The sequence below is a fragment of the Patiria miniata genome, unplaced genomic scaffold (genome assembly GCF_015706575.1).
Source record: "Patiria miniata isolate m_02_andy unplaced genomic scaffold, ASM1570657v1 HiC_scaffold_1, whole genome shotgun sequence".
NCBI lineage: Eukaryota > Metazoa > Echinodermata > Asteroidea > Valvatida > Asterinidae > Patiria > Patiria miniata.
The window spans coordinates 1,176,260-1,182,973 of record NW_024037047.1 but is presented as its reverse complement, the minus strand read 5'-3'; positions in this window follow the sequence as shown (position 1 = coordinate 1,182,973).

Here is a 6,714-nt window from a genome sequence, read left to right as displayed (position 1 = left end):
AGTAACCGCTTGCTTTGTGAATGTTTGTCTTGTGCGTGTTGTTCTTTTTATCGTCCGAGTTTTTTTCTAATGTCGATTCAAAGTCGGCGTAAACTACAAACGGGGCTTTTTGATTAAACCTGTAGTTTTTAAATTCTAATATTGGCACATCGTTTTCGTCGACTATCCACTCGTTATTTACATATTTTCGCTTAGCGGTAGGAAATACAATCTTTGACGGATGTGTATCTATACCGAATCAATCAATCGTGAATTCTGTATAGTGATACGCACAACTCACGTTACGGTACACACAACTCACGTTACGGTAACTAACGTTACGTGCATGCCCATTTAGTCGTAAAAGAGTGAAACCTTTTGTCTGCCTTAACAAACCTCACAATACAGACTAGAAAAACGTTTGAAACTGTGCCAAATTGCTAACGTCAAATCCAAAGTTTTGGCAAAAATCTTTAAAAAAAAAAAAAGAATGCACGTTGTCACATTCCGTTTCATCGGCACACCATTGTTGACTGCTGTCCCCGTTAATTTGATACAAGACTCGAGGTTGTGCACATGGTGCTTGTAAATCTGAAGATTTTATTTTGAAAAAAAATTCACTTTTCAGCTGTGTCCACTTTCTCATTTCATGGTGTCCACCTTCTCATGGAATTTTCCCTGTATTCGAATCAACAAGATATGTACACTGTAGCATATCTTCTTGCTGTCTGGAGTGCATGATAGCTTGCATGAGGGGTAGGCCTGCATGTACTTACATGACATTATAGTTTGCTTGCGCTATGGTGGTCACGATCACACAGTGAATGGGGCAGCTGCTTATTAATAGACGCCCTTCCCGTCATAACATCGTCAAATAATTCAGTTCATACGTACCACTACCGCCAGCGGCCATTTTTAGCGACGTCGTAAGTTCGAACCGCCTGACGAGACGAAAGGTGAAATGTGCAAAAAAATCCTGTATAATCCTGTATTTGTATCATGGAGACATTGTGTGCATAATTATTTCAGGTTGATCCCACGTGACATATTAGACTGTACGCAGTACATCCATCAATAGCCTCCTAATGATAATGAATGATGACAAACTTGTGAAAACAATCGAGTTCCTTGATTCTAACTTGTTCTCTAAATTTTTCAGGATCATGGAGATAACCAGCAAAATTGACTTGGACAGCAGGTATTTGTAATAATTACCGTCCAATAATTCCGTTTCGAGGGCACCTTACCGACTTTTGTAAAGTCTATGGACGCCGCGGCGCTATAAATTATTCTGCAATATTTAGTACCTACAAAGGAGAATTCCAAAACCACACAATGTAAGAACATTATATATTGCAACACCATAACATTATGTCCCGTGTCCATCATTGGGAAATAATTTTAGATCTATGTTTTAAACACTGAATTAAAGCGTTGCATTACTATGGTATTATAAGCGGCACAATACGTCCCAATACCAGTACTTCAATTAAACAAATGGTGTGACGCAAACTGTGATTTCACTGAAACATCTACTTGTATGACTGTCATTAAATTTGCAATTGAAAAAAATGATGTAACTCGGCATTTTAAAACAGCCATGCATAAGATGATTTTCACCGCAAACAGATATATTCAACCTGTTGTTACACACTAAATCTCTCGCGTAGAAATATGACGATGAAACGTAAATGGTGTGTCGCAATTATCAACGGGAATGTACCTTTTCATGTCTACTATCTAGTTAAAGGGGTTCTTTACTCAAAAAAAGAAACCGGGCTGGAATAGCGTGACAGTCCATTAGCGGAGGGGGGAGGGAATACGGGGTTACACCCCCACCACGAACAAATGCTGAGTAATGTTTTGTGCCAAAAATTTCAAATGGAATGCCAGAGTTACTCAATTTGTTCTCATATTGCCTTAGAACCGCCTCATGTGTTGAAGATATCTCACAGGGTGTCCGGAATTGTGATTTAGTTACAACATGGAACTATGTTATGGTTGTAATGAACACACAAATGGTTTATTCGTGCGTTTACTAGCAAAACAAAGGCATTGCCATTTAAGATGGCTGCTTCGTATAAGATCTGTTGTCGAGAATCTAGTCAATTGTGAGGAGACGGTGGAACTACCCTGAATTCGAAGTGATTTATTGTGTATAATAAAGGGCGAGTCTTGAATAACCTGAATTCATGATTCTGTATCTTTACAACGCACAATACATTTGATACCCAAACGAAAACAAAAGTCATAAACGAGCATGTTCTTCCACTAATGTGATAAAAAAACAATTACTGAAATAGATCCATATCTAAAATCATGAAGTTAAAATAATATCAGCTATGTCAATGTTAATGATATCGTGCATATTTGAAATTTATAATCATGTAGAGTTAGTTATTAATGAAGGAATGCTTTATTCCCGATGTGAAGAAATTTAAAGAGCTGTAGAATCATGAAGCTCGCTTCAGTCTTCTGTTTAACTCATATGCTGTCATGGAATATGTTAATGTAAGTTTAGCGTAAGCAAGACCTCCCAACTTCAGTGGGCGGCGTTGGGGGAAGGAATGTAATTGATTGAGCAATCTTATTTTACGCACTACGTGGATTAGATTGCTGTTGTTTTTAATTGCGTTGAACCATTCGAATGTTCATGGATGTTCCCATGTTTTTTAGTTCAAACACCGCGCAGTCTAATAATCCCCATTCACAGCAAGTTTTCCAACAGAATTTCAAAACCGTCAAGTACAAGGGCGGATCCAGGAATTTTCGCAGGGGGGGGGGGGTGGTCATCAGCACAAAAATCTGAAAATGTACACACGTTTTTTTCTCCGGGCAATTGGCCTCCGTAAAATCCCAAAAAAAACTTGGGGGGGGGGGCCTGGTACAAATTTCAATAGGGGCGCTGTTCAAATTCGACGATTATTAACACTCATTACAGAATGGTGTACCGTAATTTGAACCAGTATAATTTTTTTTGGGGGGGGGGGGGTATCACAGCGGGGGGGGGGGGGGGGGGGAGGGTTTCGACTTATTTTTTAGGAATATGTATGAGAACTTTTTTTTTTGGACAGAGCTGGGGGGGGGTGACCCCAAAACACCCCCTCTGGATCCGCGCCTGCAGTAGACCCTAAATCACTAACAATAAAGAAAAATAGTTGCACAAAAGCAGATCCGGGTTATCTACAGGGGTCACCGAGAGTGCAATCATTGTTACTATAGGCGCTCCATAGCAACCGCCCATTGTGCTTCAAAACCTGTCTGGTTCCGAAATCTTGGAAAGTCCCTAAAAAAACCCTAGAATTCATTTTATTGCATACACAATAACATACATTATTTCCCGTGACCGCAGAGTGGGGGGCCCTCACCACATCATGTAACACATAATTGTTATATTTTTTTGGATAGAGTCCAGTAGGCTGAAGGGTACTTGCAAAAATGGAATTCCGATTCTGAACAGTTTCCAAGATTTTTTTTTGCGAGTTGTCTGAGAATAAAAAGACGGGTTACATGTATGTGCAGTGGTTCGAAAGGAAACGTGTTGTCATGTTGTCAATGTCCATCATTATTCAGGAAGGATTTTTTCTTGAGCGTTCCACCTGGAAATTATTTTGAGACCGTGCATTGTAATAGTCTCAGGCCCGTTTTTACCAATAGGCACAGTAAGCATTGTGCCTACGAAAAATTTGAGGTCCTATGGACAATTTGAGGGCGTACGAAATATATTTAAGGGCCCACAAAAATACCACAGTGTGCCAGCTATTAGTTTGACCTGTCTTGCTAAGTACATCGACATGAAATTGGTGGTGGTGCGTAGTGCGGAATAGGGCCTACGAAATACTGGTGCCTAGGGCCTACGGAAGACAAAATCCGGCCCTGGACAGTCAAAGTGTTACCCGTTATCCTCGGAGCCCAGACTCCTGTCTAACCTCTGATATATCTACGACTGCGTGACGTCATTTAGGATAGGATAGGATAATATATTTATTGGCAACCGTTAGGTTGGATTACATAATACACAAATTTTACATAAATTTATAACAGCTTAAAATACACATAAAAGAGATTAACAGATGAAAAATACTACGAACAATGATCCCAAGCTAAAACATAAGAAAACAAGCAGATCAAAAAAAAGGAGATTGCGTTAAAAAACTACCGGTTATTTTCAGGATATAAAAATTCATTTCAAAATTAAGTGCAATTATCTTAAAACTCATTTAACGAAGCTACTGATAAAAAGCTACTGATTAATAAGGTACAATGGGATATGAGAATTTTCAGGCCTATCTGTGCGGGTTCTGATTACGTATACACATATTTTACATAATTTCGTTCCGAAATCAGGACTAAGATTGTGATTGGTCAGTTTCGATGCCGCGTTTTTGTAATACAACAACCTGTACACAAATGTTTTTCATCGTGGGCGTGATTTTTACGCACGGGGGAGCTCGAAATAGAAGACGTTTACTTATCGGTCAGTTTCTCGAGGTCAAACGCATTCTAGTTGCATAATTAATCGCCGAATCTGTTTACGTAATATACCGTGGTCGGCTTCGCCAGGGCCAGGGTCTATTAAATGGACTAGCATTGTGACCTTTTGACAATGTAACAAACCCTAACAGTGATGCTGGTCTCACAGCCCCTATAATTAATTTCGAAAAGTTATTTCTTGGAACTCTTTTAATCTACACAAGAAACCGGTTTGGGACAATTTGCATTACGAAGTAATCATATACGACAGCCAGCCAGACAGCCAGCTAGCCAGCCAGACAGAAATAACCTTTGATGGGTGTCCCAAAAACCAGCTCCCGGTGTACTGTTCCAGATCCCCGGAACCCCTGGCGTGGCAAACTGACGCCCTGTCCTTTTCGAGGACCAATCACGGTTGTTTCGCACCCAGGCCGTACGCATCAATATAGTTTTCTCAATGAGAAGCTATGTATTATTCATAACGCGTTGATGACGTCATTGCTAAACATGGCGGCGCCCATTTATGATTTTTATGATTTCGAACATAATTCAGCAGTCAAATATTAATGCTACGACATTCATTTAGTGCATTCCCAAACTTTTTGGACTTTAAACGTGTTAATACAGACTTTAGTACTTAATCTGCTGACTGAAAGTCGTGTTAGAGTGTATTTTTAAACGATGTTTGGCGACAGCGAAAACAGTTGTTCACATAGTCCGAAGCCTTGTAAAGGGTAGCAACAAAACGATTTTACAACATAAATCCGCTCAACTACCATATTTCACAATGGTTTTTCAATAATTATTGACCTTGCTTTCATGATCATGTGGATTTTGAGTGTGAGAGATTTTATCTTTTGACCCTATAACCCCCTGAAAACTCCGCATTGTACGGGACAAATTTTGTTTTCCATGTTAGTGACAACGCTGGTTTCGTGCCCTTCGTTAATAATACGCGCGTCGTGTGCGGGAACCAGCCATCTCTGACGCGCGATATTCGATACGATGTCAACGTACATTTTGTACATGTCTGCATGTACTGTGCCATATTGTGAGTTAATTTGTACGCGTACCTACGTTTGCAAAAATCAAGAGTGATTGTTTGATTTTATGAATGATTTCTTAATTCCAAATGGGGATTAAAGTAAATCTTCAGAATGTGGATCTGTTCAAATCGTTTTTAAAAGTAATTAAACAGCGATTGACAAAGTAGACCTAAAAAGACATGATGATTTTTTTTACAGCATATAAGGGCTAAGTACTACAATGTAGTACCACATTGAGCCATAGCTCCATGCTAGTACTAACTATTATAGAATGATTACTCAAACCAGCATCCATCCGCAGTGTGTGAGAGGTCATGCAGCAAATTGGAACACAGACTTCAATTCTATTCTATTCAATTCTGGTTTATTGGACAAAAAAACCACCAAATAAGAAGTCAAATGCTTTAATTTGGCTCACAAAAGTTGTATCAACAAATACTTATGCAAACATGTTTGACCCATAACATACTAGAACTGGAGAGTGATTTGTATGCCAAACCGAAGCCCACAGTTTTTCATCAATGACTTTGGACATTTTCAAGCAATTAAATATTGTTGACAGACCAACAAAGTTTAAGATCCTGCATGCTTACGGTATCCCGGAGGAGACCATTAATGCCATCAAAATTATGTATGAAGATACAAGTGCTGTTGTTCTCACTCCCGAAGGTGAATCAGATTCGTTCTCCGTCAACGCTGGAGTTCTTCAAGGTGATCCTCTCGCCCCTTACCTATTCATCATAGTTCTGAATTATGCCCTGCGGACAGCATTAAATGTAACCGATGGTCTCACCCTCGCACGCCGTAGGAGTAGTAGATACCCTGCCCAATACCTATCCGACCTAGATTATGCAGATGACATTAGTCTGTTTGCTGACACCCTCCTTGATGCCGAATCTCTCCTCCATAAAGTAGAAGCCTGCTGCAAGTCCGTTGGTCTCTCTCTTAACGCAAAGAAGACTAAGTACATGGTCATCAACCCATCTACCTCTGATGACGTCACTGCACTAGATGGCAGTAAGCTCGATAAAGTTGATGACTTCAGGTATCTGGGCTCCTACACCAACACAGCTCATGACATCGAGTGTAGAAAAGCTCAAGCTTGGTCTGCTCTGTTCTCACTGACCAAAGTATGGAGATCCTCAATCTCCAAGACCACCAAACTTAACATCTTCAAGACCTCAATAGAATCCATCCTCCTCTACGGTTGCGAGTC